The sequence below is a fragment of the Diabrotica virgifera genome, chromosome 5, assembly GCF_917563875.1.
Source record: "Diabrotica virgifera virgifera chromosome 5, PGI_DIABVI_V3a".
In the NCBI taxonomy this organism is placed as follows: Eukaryota; Metazoa; Arthropoda; class Insecta; order Coleoptera; family Chrysomelidae; genus Diabrotica; species Diabrotica virgifera.
The window spans coordinates 84,774,969-84,790,828 of NC_065447.1; the positions used below are offsets into that span (position 1 = coordinate 84,774,969).

A 15,860-nucleotide genomic window follows, 5' to 3' on the forward strand; every position below is an offset into this window, starting at 1 on the left:
AGCCGCCACTGTGTTAAACACCGGAAAATGTCTTATCTGGGACATAATATAGTGAGGAGAAATTGATACAGAATACTGCAACTGGTCCTTAAAGGCAAAATAGAGGACCGTAGAAGTGTAGGAAGCGAACAAGTGTCTTTTAGTTCCGAGCATTTTCATTTCATTGGAATCAACTGTTCATGTCATGAGGATGGCTTTAGAAGGATAGACCGGTGGAGTAACAGTAGCTGGTAGGAAAATCTCAAATTTAAGATTTGCTGATGACACTACACTTATAGCAGCAAATGAGCAAGAAATGTTTGATCTCCTGTGAAGAGTTGAGTATGAAAGCAATAAAGTTGTTCTAAAAATCAATAAAGCTAAGATAAAAATTATGGTGGTCGACAGATTCCACACTATTAAACTGACTAACATATTACAGGAATACCAGATAGTAAACAGCTCTGTCTATCTCGGGTCTAGTATAATTAACGATGGCAACTGTGAAGCAGAAGTTCGGAGACGTATTGGTATGGCAAAAAATGCGACTCATCGCCTAACTAAAGTTTGGAAAGACAGATCTATCTCTCAAAATATCAAGATGAGACTGGTGAATGCCCTTGTATTCTCAATATTTCTATACGGAGCAGAGACTTGGATTCTTCGCGCATGCGAGCGCCACAAAAATTGATGCCTTTGAGATGTGGTGCTGGAGAAGAATGCTGCGCATACCTTGGACAGCTCATAGGACAAACGCTTCCGTTCTAAACCAACTCGAGATTAAAAAAGGCTGTCCACAATATGTCTGCAACGAACTCTGCAGTTCTTCGGCCACGTGGTTCAAGTAGGTGACGATAGTTTGGAGAGATTAATTATTGTTTTTGGAAACGTTCCGGGGAGAAGATCAAGAGAACGATCACCAACTAGATGGTTCGACCAAATTAAGAATTCAGCTGGAAACTTATTCTGTGAAGCTCTTAGAGCAGCTGCAGATAGAGATCAATGGAAAAAAATATTAGGAATATTGGAAGAAATCACGATCCTCAGTAATGGGAAACGACAAGAGAGACCGTTCATGTACTTTATTGTTGAATTAACAATATAAAGGTGTTATTAGCTACCTGCCTAAATATTTTGTCAGCGTTGGGAGACAGTCAGTACCTAGTACTGAGACTAGATGCATAATGACATTTCTCAAAAAAAAATAAAAACATATATTCTACATAGTCCATTAAAATGTTACATTTTTTAGGCCGTACCTTGCATTTCTTAGAGGAGTCAATTTTATTTCTTTAATGCGTAGGGGGGATCAGTAGAAACTTAAGTTCAAGTTTTTGGGGTCGCCATCCTTGTCCCCCGGTCGCCATCTTGGAAATGGGGTGCAAAGGGGTTTCGCGCTATATCTCGTAAACTACCAACCCTACGGAAAATTTAATTAAACATAAAATGTAGCAAATTAAATTTTCCACAATTTTGTTTCTATTACTTTTTATCGTCAAGTGACCAACAAAAAAGATATAACCAAAAATATGTAAATTTTCCTTTCCTTTTGGATGTGTTAACTTTTTTTCAGTTCATTTTAAAATAAAATAACCTTATAGCAATTTTGTAGAGGGTTTTTCAACGAACAATTTCCAGTATAAAGTTGTTTAATTCTATTTATTTATATAGGTTTTACAGCGCTCCAGATTTGACCAGATTCTCGAATGGTCATAGGGATACAATAAAAACAAAAGTAAGGCTTACTTTTCTATCTATATATATATTTTTTTCTACGACCGTTTAATAACATGCTCATTATTCGCTATTGTTCATAGATAATAGCACCCATTACTGTACCCGTGAGTAATACTTCATTACTCACGGGCAGAAGTTACTCACAGGTCATTACTCACGGGCTGAAGTTAGATTCAAGTGGCGCATGCCATTTTTAATATTAATCGTATATTTTAACTATTTAGAATGGGAAATAAGCCACAATATTATTAAAAAATGATTTTTATTAACGTTTCGACGCCCAAATCGGGTGCCGTTGTCAAAATACAAAATACTATTAATATAAACAAAAATGTTGTTGCTTAGTAAAAAAATTCTTCTAATAATTTATTTAATTTGACTCATCGGCAATTCAGATACATATGATACATTTTAAAGTAGAAGACTTTAAAATGATATTGCCAATATTTATGAGTTGCGTTCCTGGGACGACTTTACTGAAAGATAGTCCATTCGATTACATGAAATCGAATGAACTATCTTTCAGTAAAGTCGTCCCAGGAACGCAACTCATAAATATTGGCAATATCATTTTAAAGTCTTCTACTTTAAAATGTATCATATGTATCTGAATTGCCGATATAAATGAGTCAAATTAAATAAATTATTAGAAGAATTTTTTTACTAAGCAACAACATTTTTGTTTATATTAATAGTATTTTGTATTTTGACAACGGCACCCGATTTGGGCGTCGAAACGTTAATAAAAATCATTTTTTAATAATATTGTGGCTTATTTCCCATTCTAAATAGTTAAAATTGTAAAAATGCCACAAGAAAATAGCTTCAGAACAACATTAATCGTATATAAACTGTAAATAAAATTACTTAGACTTGTTTATTTAATACAATAATTATTGTAATTTATATCAATAATTAACTTCGATACATTTTTAAAGGAATGTTAACTGTAACAATGTTAGTATATTTTTGACGTTTATATATTGTTTACTAAATTTTTTGACGTTTATCATTTATTTTAGTGACAGTGACATTAGCGCAATTTGTTTGTGTTAATTGGAATTTATAACTAATATAATATTGTTTAATACAGTGTACAAAACAGGAAACATACCAAAACAATGGTTACTCTCAACCTTTTGTGCTATCCCTAAAAATACAAACGCTAAAGATTGCAGTGAATACAGAACAATATCATTAATAAGTCACATTCTCAAATTATTCTTGAAAATAATACGTGGTCGTATAAACAAAAAACTAGAAGAAGGAATAGATGATAGTCAATTTGGGTTCAGAAACGGACTAGGAACCAGAGAGGCGTTATTTGCTTTTAATGTGTTAGCTCAAAGATGCATGGACATGAATGTGGATGTGCATGTTTGTTACGTTGATTTTGAGAAGGCTTTTGAGAAAGTAAGACATGAAAAATTAGTCCAAATTCTAAAGACAAAAAACATAGACAAAAGGGACTTACGAATAATAACAAACCTTTACTGGAATCAAAGAGCACAAATTGTAATAGATAACGAACCCAGTCCAGAAATTGAAATCAGGAGAGGAGTTCGGCAGGGATGTATTATGTCTCCATTACTCTTTAATGCATATAGTGAAGCCATTTTTGAAGAAGCATTGCTATCTCAAAGTGAAGGAATAATAATTAACGGAAGATCTATTAACAACATAAGATATGCCGATGACACCGTGATTATAGCAAGCTCTGCTGAACAACTCCAACTACTACTGAACAAAACAAACAATTTCTGTAAAGAATATGGACTAAAAATGAATATAAAAAAGACCAAATACATGATAATAACTAAGAAAACAAACATACAAACAAACATATATTTGGGAAATGTACCGATAGAAAGGGTTGATAAATACAAATACCTAGGAACCTGGATTTCAGAGAAAAATGATCAAACAACAGAAATAAGAACCAGGATAGAAATAGCAAGAAATGCGTTTGTAAAAATGAAAACAGTTCTCTGCAACAAAGACCTTAGCTTAGAACTGAGAGCAAGAGCTTTGAGATGCTACGTGTTCTCGATACTACAATGTGGACTTGAAAGCTGGACATTAAAGCAAGAACACATAAATAAGCTACAGTCATTTGAAATGTGGTGTTACAGAAGAATGCTTAGAATAGCATGGACACAGAGGAAAACGAACACGGAAGTACTGCGAGAAATGGATAAAGAATGCGAAATAATAAACACAATAAAAATAAGAAAGTTACAATATCTGGGACAAGTAATGAGGGGACCGCGATATGAAATGCTAAGACTGATAATACAGGGAAAGATAAGAGGCGGAAGGAGTATAGGAAGAAGGAGAGTGTCATGGTTAAAGAATTTAAGGGACTGGTTTAGATGCAGTTCTATAGAACTCTTTAGAGCAGCGGTGGATAGAGTAAAGATAGTGATGATGATATCCAACCTCCGATTAGGAGACGGCACTTGAAGAAGAAGATAATATTGTGTTTACTTTTCAAGTTATATTGTGTTAAATATGTTATAACATAATATTTGTTATATTATTATATTACGTATATATAGTTAAATGTAAATAAACATTATAACCATATGAAATACGTAATACGTCCACCGACAATAGCCATTTCCTATTTATTAGATTCACTGACAGTAGGTACAAATTTATGCTTATAATTTTTCGGAAACGAATAGAACTTGGATTGACTATTTCTTGTTGTATTTTTACAATAAATAAGAATTTGGTAATAGTAGGCAACCAATTATTCAGCCACGTACTAGGGGTAAATAGCATTTAGGTAGGTATTTTTGTAAATTATTATAATTTAAATCTCGAGAAGTTGACGATTATATTTTTTACTAATTAAAATAAAAAAAGTCGTAGAAAAAGTATAGTATTCTACTCGCATGTAATGGTCGTAATTCATCATCGTGAGTAATAGCCATCATTACATGCTCGTTGAATAATATACTATTTATTCATACAATTTATTATGATTTTAACATTCCTATGCTATTATTAATCTGTTTTTGACCTTTCTTCCCACTATAAAACTTATAACTCTAAGCATATATAGAAAAGGCCCAAGAAGTTGTTTGAGGACAAATTCGCCGCTTCAGAAGAAGAATGACGCAACCGCAAGATGCAAAATTCTTAAGCAGAGCAAAAAAACGATTTTTGATATCAAAATCATAAAGTATGATAAAAATTAGCAATTCACCACACCGTGGTCAGGATCTCGAGATATAAGCGTTTTTTGGGGTGTGCCGCTTGTATATGAAGTAACATAACTTTTTTCCTATTATATCTTTTGACTTAAAATTTTCCAAAAAACTTCTTCATGAACTATATTTTATTGTTGTGTTGGATAAAATTATAAACTAAAAAGTTTGTCACTCAACTTTTTTAAGTAAACATGAAACTAACGAAATATGATGACAAAATGTTAATAAATTAACAACTCCCTTTTTAATGTGTTTAAACATTTTGGATACATTTCATTGTTATCTACATACTTCAAAGATGACACAGTAAAATTTTTAATAGGAAATATTTACAGCGACCAAAGATACAGCGAGGTAAATTTGAAAAATCATCAAAATTGATTTTTGGCATTTTTGTATAAAATTTATTTTTTTAACATGTTCCACCAACTCTAGATAAAAATAAACTTCATATTCGGATTCAGCGACCTCGAAAACATAAAAATAGACCAAAATTGATCATTCACCTTAAATGTGATTTTCGTGGTTGGCATAACGGTTAATGCCGCTCGTCTAATATATAGATAGAAAAGCATTATTTTTCTACGAGAATTCGAGAATTTGGTCAAGTTTTGTGCGTTGTAAAACCTAGATAATAAATAAAATTAAACAACTTTATGGTGAAAATTGTTTACTGAAAAATCCTCTACAAAATCGCTATGATGTTATTTTATTGTGAAATGAACGTAAAAAAAGTTATAACCTCCAAAAAGAAATTTCTTACAAAATTTTCTCTTATTTTTGTTTATAACTTTTTTATTGGTCACTTTACGATAAAAAGTAATAGATATAAAATTGTAGAAAATTTAATTTGCTTTATTTTATGTGAAATTAAATTTTCTGTAGGGTAGCTAGTTTACGAGATACAGCGCGAAAGCCCTTTGCACCTGTTTTTCCAAGATGGCGGCCGGGGGACAAGGGCCTCAACCCCAAAAACTTGAACTTAAGCTTCTACTGAACCCCCCAACACATTAAAAAAATAAAATTGACTCGTCTAAGAAATGCACACTAAATGTAACATTTCAATGGACTAACAATAATACTCAGTCAACAGTTCTGCAGATCATAGAAATGGTGTTCGATTTATCTTAAACGATAAAGTAACTATAAAAAAATGGTGTCCGATTAGATTTTCAAGCCAATTAGTATCAACTAATTACTTCCATACACAGGTTGTAAAAAATGACTGAATTCTCCAATCACCGCATTTACTTACGAAAAGTATTAGTGCGTAATTAGTTAGTTTTTTTTTTCATTGAAACTATGGAATGAAACATCTGGAATGTTGCGCATACCAGTGTTCTTAGTCGGTTTAATACCAATTTGTCAAGAATGAATATTTTTATATTTTTTGGGAATGAACCACCGCAACTGTGATTCAACTTCAATATCATTTGTCATCATTCAACATCTATTTTGGTTTTGACGTTTCAATGGTGGCCATGGTGGCCAAATTTTTTTTTTTTTTTGAATTAAATTAATTAACGCAAAAAGAAGAATCTATGTAATTTATTTAACTCAAAATACATTTTATTGCTGTCGGAAAATAAAAAAAAGATGTTTATTGGGCAAATAAACATTTCTGTTCGCTTAAATTAAATGTTACAACTGTCAACAGAGCTAGGTGGGAGGCTGTTTGTGATTTAATTTAAGCGAAAAAAATGTTTATTTGTGAAATAAACATTTTTTTTCTATTTTCTGACGGCAGTATAGTGTATCTCGAGTTAAATAAATTAAAAGTACATTCTTCTTTTTGCGTCAATTAATTAATTCAAACAATATTTTTTTGGTCACCCTGTATAAATAATGATATCAATGTTTATATTACTGAATAGAGAATTGAACACCCTTTCAAATGAGCTGCCACACGACCCCTATTTCCATTTAAAAAAAATCATCGATTACGTCATTACGCTCTGGTGGATGACGTCACCAGTATGAAATATATGCGAAAAAATTGCAATATAAAAATAAAAGTCGACCTGTTTTGTCTATTTTTTAAAATCGAATAACTATTGCCAAATATCGAGGTGGACTCTTTTCTTTGGCCCACCCTGTATTTATATATTGCTGTGTTCATGTACTATTAATATAGAAGTTTGAATAAACGTTTCTTTAATTTTTCAAACGATTACGATAGTTATTGCAAAATATTTATGTAAAATGTTACTTTTCAGAAATTTATATATTTTTACAATCGATTTTTTCAAAAAGGGACGCTAGCGGATTTAAATTTTGTCTTGTATTGTCTATTTTTGAGTTGTAGAAGATATTCCAACAAAAAAAGTTGAAGCTATATTAAATTAGATAATAACGTGTTTTAAGCTCACCGTGATCAACAAAAGTATACCTGGCATTTACAACCAATCTGTAAACTATGTAGAGATTTAAATATAATGTAGATATTAAACATAATGTAGAGATCGAAACCGGTCGTCAAAGTATAATTAAATGATTGTGAGTAAGTCTGTGTTTCATTACTACATTTAAAAATATGTTACTTTAGAAGATGCTAAATTGAGTTCCCTTGAGACAGATCTTATCAAGCTGAGGCAAGTTTCTTACTTAACGAATCGATATGAAGGGACCATTTGAGGTTGCTCTCTAAAAAAATACCAAGAAATTTTGCAGAATCAACCTTTACATAATTACCTAATAAATGACACATATGTTATCCTAAAATGGATACGATTAATTTTATTCTGATCAAAGTATTGGATCGTTGTATAAAAACCTCGCCTGTTTTTTTAGATCTTTGTAAATGTACACCTACCTCAACATCGTGTAATTTCAAACGTCTGCGTCTATCTGTAAGTCGAGTTTGCCGACAGAATTCGCTCGATCGCCTCTAATTCTTTAAACAAGCCGTTTACCTGATCATGCGAGAAATGCATGTTTGTTTGGCATGCGGAGCGAAAAATAAATAATCACGTATTTAATAGCGTCGTAAATGCGAGTATTTGTACAGAGTTACCGATAGTTGGTTGACTGGTAATTGTGACACGGATAAAAATGCAGGAAAACGGTAATTTTTAAGATTATTTCATTCATAGGAGATTCTGACCAATAGAAAGCTACAGAAATCTAAATTAAATCGATAATTTTTGATAATTTCCCGTCGTCAAGTATATTACGTCAGATGCCCTTCGTTGCTATGAAAAAATACCCACCTGGAATTTTCTATATATTTTCTTTAGACATTCCTTGAGGTAAATTTTTGAGGTATGCTTATTTTTTGTTTAACAATAATAAATATGTCAATTTTCTCCCTTTTTTTACCAAAAAAATTCGTTGTTTTGACTTCTGAGTGGTATCAAAAAGTCAAAATTAGATAAAACTAAAAAAACTTGACAGAGGTACCTCGAGAAACTCATAAGCTAATAAAATCTTTTTGAATTTTTTGTTTACCACGATTCAATTGATAAGTTCTGATGTCCACCGCAAAATTCATTATATTTTGAGGTGTCTTTTAAAAATTTGCCACCGTTGGCTTATTTTTTAGTATGTTTCCTTGAGTAATCTACGAATTGTACTGAATATGCCTATTTAATTTAAAAATAAAATAATTCTATCATACTTTAAAAAAAATGTGTTTAGAATATTGATTTCAACCCATTCGGCCCCCCTTTAAGGATAGCTATGACTCGATTTTGATAGGCAACCCATGCTAGAAATATTTGTCTATGTATGAAATTTAATAAAAAAATGTTTCATCCGGCAAGCAGACGGTACATTTTGACCTCCTATTCGGATCTTAGACTATCAGACTAAGGCCCGGTACTTTATGTCTCGACTAACAGCCGGTTAGTTAACCGGGGTTTAATCGAGATCTCTTTAGGGTCTCTTGCGTTGTATTAATTCTTGTAATTGCATTTATTACAACGCAAGAGACCCTAAAGGGGTCCCGATTAAACCTCGGTTAACTAACCGGCTGTTAACCGAGACATAAAGTACCGGGCCTAATAATGACATACCGGCAGAAATACGACATGACAGAGAGGACAAAGTGAATGCTAGAAACAGCAGAGATGAAAACCCTTCGAAAAATCGATGGTAATACACTATGGGACAGAGCTAGAAGTACAGATATACGACGGAGATGCAAAGTGAAGTTATCTATATGTCAGTAGTATTTATACAAATAAAAAACTAAAGTACATGCCACCGCAGTGGGGAGTGTACTCTGATCAAAGGTTTTGCCATTGAACAAACGTATTGAATAGTAAAATGGACATCTTGTAACTTAATTTTATATTGATTCACTAAAAACAATTATATTCTCTCTACATTTTTTAAAGCCCAATCTATAATGTCCTGCACCTTCTTCTCCCCATAATATTTTAAAGGAGTTCCATACTTGTACATTCTCAATGACGGAAACTTGACTACACCCTCTTCTCTGGCTATCGTAGGATGCTTGTAAGCATTTAACTTACCAAGTTGTATGTTCGATCCAAGCTTGTTCAGCTGAATCGCCACTTCTTCGTACTTATGAACCAATCTTTGACAGTGATGACAATATGTTTTGTAGAAATCCACCAGAAGGTAATTGTTTGCTTTCACCGCTTTTCTGAAACTATCTGTTTTTAATTCCAGTACTTCTCCGGGACTCTTAACTCGTTGAGATGAAACGAGGGTGACGAAAATAAACCAAATTATAAAAAAAGGTAATTTTGACATTCATTTGGATGTTTTCATAACTAAAATTTTGACTTTTTTGCTGGTTACTAAGTAAACAAGAGATCTATATGTAAGAAAGTTTTCTTCTTCTTTTTTGTCATGTAATAAAAGTTTGTTTAAGATAGTTTACTATAGCTTGTTGTATCTTGTTAAAATATAGTTGGGACCGGCTAAGCTTACAGATATGGCATCAGTTAAAGCAGGGGTTCTCAACCATCTAGCAACTGCGTACCACCTGAAATATTTTGAAAATTTTGGCGTATCACCCAACCATGAAATGGAAGGATGACCCCCTCCCCCCCATCCTAATTTTTTAGAAATATATCTACTAATTATTTCTAATTCCAATTCTTGTCGGTGTATGACACAATGTGTACTTCGGCATTCAGGAGCAATTTTCTTTATTTTTGCTGTCAATTTACCTGACATATGAGTTCCTCTGTAGTGTTCGATTCAAGTGGTTTGCAGAACAAAAACTCTTCTACAACTTCTTCATAAAAATCAAATCGTACAAATACGAAAAGTTTTAAGTTTAAACAAAGTTGTACTTTAATATTGGAAGACATATTAGTAATTCGCCCTTTCAGTGTGTTGTTTGACAATGGTATTTTTTAAATTTCTTTGGCTAACGTTTCTCCTAACACGGTTTGGGCCATTTCCACATCGGCCGGTTGTAAAAGGGTCTCACTTATTGTGGTCTATATTCCATCATTTGCAATTCTGCATCTAGCAAGGTAGGATGCCTTTATTAAGTTACTAGTAGTATCATATTTACAAAACTAGTCATGAATTTATTTTCTTTCTCAAAAAAGTAGATTCTCTTTTAAAAAATTTGATCGACTTACCAACCACATCAGAGTGCTTTGGTGTTAATAACGTATCAACATAGAAGGCTTCATGCTTTGAGGATGCTTTCATTTTGCTTTCATCAACACATTGAGGAATAGGATTGTCACTATTTTCTATGCCAGACTTCACTATAACACCAGACTGTAGATTCAGTGTAGTTTCACTGTAGATTCAATTAAGATTTGCTTTCATCAACACATTGAGGAATAGGATTGTCACTATTTTCTGTGCCAGACTTTACTATAAAACCACACTGTAAGTAGCTTTCGTGGTATTTCCGATTGGCCTACGGTTTAGATTTTTTAACACTATCCTTTAAAGTCCCAGAGTTGACCAAAAACTGCTTTATAGCTTAATATGGAAGCACAACAACTGCACTGGCACTTTCGCAGACAGAGGCCCAGCGTAATCGCTTGTTTCACCCACGTGACGCGTACCACCTGAAATCTTCCCGCGTACCACCAGTGGTACGCGTACCATTGGTTGGGAACCCCTGAGTTAAAGCATCCTATATAACGCTCCCCGACTTCGTTAGTGCCATAACCCCGAAATGTCATGACTGGAATTCTAGACTCTAAAGTAGTTAGTCTGTTATGTTGATACATCTTGACGATTTTCATGCGTTTAAGAATTTTTTTAACATCTTAAAACAGGCAACACACCGAGAAACAACGCAGGCAAAGGGTTAACTTTGAATGTTTTTTTAGGAGTTTTAATACCTTTCTGAAAAATTACTTCGCTTCGTTATCATATGCTTACGCTGCGTTATCGCTTCGTTATCAAGTCAGTATTAAATCAAATTGATATTCATCATATTACAAAAAGATTTTTCGAACTGAAGACGCGAAAGACGCGAAACATAATTTTTTATAAAATAGCTATATTTTTACATATATTTTTTATAAAGTATTTCATGTTTACCTACTATACCTATAATATTTAGTTTTTTATGCTGTTACGCCAAATATTTATTTTTATTTAGTTATTTTAACTTACTTTATTTTTCTGTTGGATGTGTAAGAATTCTTAGTTAATTTTTTTTAGTTACAATAAATAATAGTTCTTTTTAGGCGCCATTAAATGTTTTGCACACAGGCGCTACCACGTGCTGGCGCGGCACTGTATACGGGTGTTCCATTTAAAAAAACATAAGTATGGTTTATATTTCCTTAGCGAAACCCACAAAAAAGTTTTTTGTACGCCACGGAATCCGTCCATAATATATCTATCAAAAGTTCCTATAAAGTTTTTTAAAATTTTTCTTAATAAAGAAGATCTGTAACCCCGTCGTTTTCGACATTTTTCAATAATCGCCCAGTATCTCGATAATGTGAGGAGCTATTGATGATTTGATTGGGCAATCGTTACTTTAACGAAAAAAGAAGTCATGACATCTTAACTACTTTTTTTTCTATCTCCTCTAGTTTTCGGTACCTATACACTGCAAAACATACCAATTTGGGACACACTGTACACTTAACGTTTCCACCATCGTTGAAAATATCTCATTCCTATCTCGCCATTTTAATTACTTGTGTCAGTCCTCTCCGATTCCGAAACCTATAAAAATGTTATTTCTGATGCAGTGGCAGAAGGTGAAATTCACCAGTGTAGTGGCGCGATTTAAACAACAAATATACAGCGGCACAGAACGCACACACATACGTCCGCAACTAATAAGCAATTATAGATGTCAGTGGTGTGTTATGGATTGTCGAATACGACTAGTTACGATTACAGCTGATGCGGAAGGAAGCCATTCTACCGAAGATGATCCAAAATTATTACGGCATTGAAGTGATCGTGTGTGCATCTCGCTGTACCGGTAAACAATCTGCTTCAACGGAAATCCTTGTTTGTTTTCAAATAATATCGAGAACATAATTGTGAAGATCAAAATAATACATTTTACGATATGATGATCTACCCGATAGTACGAGATTTAAACAAAAAATTAGCAATAGTTTTACTTTTTATTTACTTTTGTGGGGAGGGGGGGAGTCTACCGATTTCCCCAAATTTTAGTATGTAGTACTACAAAAAAAAGGACTGAATTATTTTCGGATTTTTTTGTCGTCGAAGTCGTAAAGTGATGCACACCGGAATATGTTTTTGAATCGCGGAGTAATTTACAAAAGAGAAAAGAACAGCTGTTGACCGTTTCTCACTACGCTCAAACGCGGACTTAGGGAGATAGTGTTGAATATCCCTATCTTCGACTCGCTATGCAGCAGGTTCGTACCAGAAGGGTCACCGTGTCCTTTTCAATTCTGATCGACAAACTCAACGGTTTCTTGTGGATTTTTGGCTGCTGATTACGAATTTCGAGGGTCGAGTGGTCAAAAAATTGTTATAAACAATTGAATTGTTATTAAGGCTCTGGCTCATAAACTAAAACAGATAAAAAAATATTTTATATAAAATTTGTTCCTTAAGGTACTAGTACACTTTAGAAGACCAAAAATAATCATTTTTTTCAAGAATTTTTTTCTCAGAACCTTTATTAAAAATGAAACATAACACTTTTTACATGTTAATATCTAACTCTTAGAGAGTACAAAAAATATATCGTTTTTCATTTATGCATGTACACTAATATTGTAGAGGGCGCAAAAGTCGAGGCCTCGAAAAATGATGGCGGACAGTTAATCTCAGGATTGGGATATCTGAAACAAAAAAATCGTACAATATTTGAAAAAGTAAGGTTTCTTACGTGACAATTTACCACAATTTGACCAAAAACTAAAAAATAAATATTTTTTAACCGAGGAAAACTGAAAAAAAACTGGTGATTTTTTTTTTCACAAAATTTTTTCAAATTTCCGTAAAATCTTTTTTTTTGCGGAACTTTTCACTAACGGTGGTAAATTGTCACGTAAGAAATCTTCCTTTTTCAAATGCCGTACGATTTTTTTGTTTCAGAGATCCCAATCCTGAGATTAACTGTCCGCCATCGGAACTACTGTTTTTCGAAGCCTCGATTTTGGCGCCCCCTACAATATTAGTGTAAGTGCATAAATGAAAAAAGATATATTTTTGTATTGTCTAAGAGTTAGATATTAATATGTAAAAAGTTTTATGTTCATTTTTGATAAAGGTTCTGAGAAAAAAAATCTTGAAAAAATGCTTATTTTTGATCTTCTAAAGTGTACTAGTACCTTAATAAAAAACGAGGAAAAAAACGTTTACTAAACTTAAATCCAACAATTCGAACTCAAGATATTGTAAAATTAGTGCACAACTCAAATTGCAAATTGCAAAATAAGTATTTTTCGAAGCTTTGTCGATCATAACTCGGCTTCTACGCATGCAAATGAGCCTTAGAAGGTCTCATTTTAAAGCTGAATTAATAGGCTTCCAAACGAAGTTTGTTAAATTACTTCATCTTCATTTGTTTTAAAGTTATACCCGTTTGAAGTTATAATTTCCTTAAAAACGTTGTACATTAATTTTGTTAAAAGGGTTTGCAGCAAATTTGAGCTATAAACATTTATACTTTAATTAACAATAATGATAGAAGAACTCAGAAGGAACAATTTGAGCTCATGAAATATGTTCTTAAGTTTATTTTTGTCTAAGATATCGATATTTTAGATCGGCTCACAGTCAAGCAAGTATTTTTCAACGCTTTATCGATCGAAATTAATGATCGTAATATATACTCGGAGTTATCTATTCAAAATAACCTTAAACTAGCGGAATAATTTTTGGTAAAGGCTCTGAATAACTCAGAAAATATGAAAACTTTTGATGAATTACGCTTTTGTTTATATGACAATGGACGCGTTTTTCTTGTTGAATATATCCCACCAACATTGAACTCAATCCAATTGCATATAAAACGAGCATTTTATGTGGTGTACACACAATTAACGTGGCTCGAAGATACTGCAAAAGAACTTGATCCACTTGTATATGGATATCATATATAGATAACGAAACTCTGAAGCCCCAAAAAGTTTGTAAAAATAGTATTAATAAATAATATCAACTTACTTTTTAGTTATATTTCTGAAATATTAGTTTTTAATGTTTTTTTCTCATTAGTACAAAAAATAGAAGACATAAATAGAATGAAAGGTGATACAAGGTACAGTATGATGATTTAATTATAAAAATTATATGATAAAATTTTATTAGGATCTTCAAAAATGAAAAATGAAGATAACGTATATATACATGGAAATTATAATTTGCATCGAGAATTTAGCGCGTGAACCTTTACACAGTGAGCCGATCTTGCGCCACAGAGCGCGTTATTAAAATATCGATATCTTGGCCAAAAATAAACTTACGAACATTTTCGTGTGCTCAAAATGTCCCTTTTGAATTCTTCAAAATATCTTGAGTTATTTGAATTTTACATCTTGAGGTCTAATTATTGGATTTAACTGCAGTAAACGTTTTCTTCTTCGTTTTTTATTAAGTAACAAATTTTATTTAAAACATTTTTTTAATCTCTTTTAGTTTATGAGCCAGAGCCTTATAAACAATTAAATTGTTTATGACAATTTTTTGACCATTCGGATCGAAATCCACCCTCGAAATTCGTAATCAGCAGCCAAAAATCCATAAGAAACCGTTGAGTTTGTCCATCAGAATTGAAAAGGACACGGCGACCTCTATTTGGCGCCTAGACTAGCTTGAACGGAGTGGGAAACGGTCAACAGCTGTTCTCATTCTCTTTTGTAAATTACTCCGCGATTCAAAAACATATTCCGGGGTGCATCACTTTACGAATTCGACGACAAAAAAATCCGAAAAAGTTCAGTCCTTTTTTGTAGTACTACATACTAAAATTTGGAAAGGAAAACATTTATCCTCGTTTTAAATTAGTTTTTAAACTAGGAGCAGTAATTCAAATTTACCGCGCTGTACCTAATGCTTGTTTGTAATTGGTCCAACCGCAGGCAAGTTTTACTTCATTAAATTATGAAATTTTGACACTATTGACATTTAAAATTCATAAATTAAGTAAGTTATATCGGCGATTTTTTGTGTATTTTGAGTTATTCCTTTAATTTTTAGATTTTTAGTCTGCATTTATGTATATAAAAAAACTGTTGCTTTTAGAACTTTTTAGTGACTTATTATGGTTAGTAGTCTTATAAGTTGTTCGATACTGATTACTTGATTACCGTCGAAGGCAAACATGGTCAACCAAAAAAGAAGATGAATATCATGATTTTTATAGTGACATTATTGAGTGTGAATCGTTGGTGTGAATATATCTTGAGTTTACTCCTCCTAGTTTAAATCTGTTCTCTAATTTTGGTATACTATTTTGGCTATTAGTAGCACAATTAAATACGCAACATTTATTTACCATTTTTAATAAAAATTTTTATAGAAACAATT

At 32.5% G+C, this 15,860-nt stretch overlaps 1 protein-coding gene across 3 annotated transcripts in view; it reads left to right on the top strand.

Moving 5' to 3' along the window:
* LOC114324206 (ankyrin repeat and SAM domain-containing protein 1A-like) overlaps window positions 1-15,860 on the top strand; it is a 351,154-nt gene that overhangs the window by 126,446 nt on the left and 208,848 nt on the right. The gene's annotated exons all lie outside the window — the stretch shown is intronic.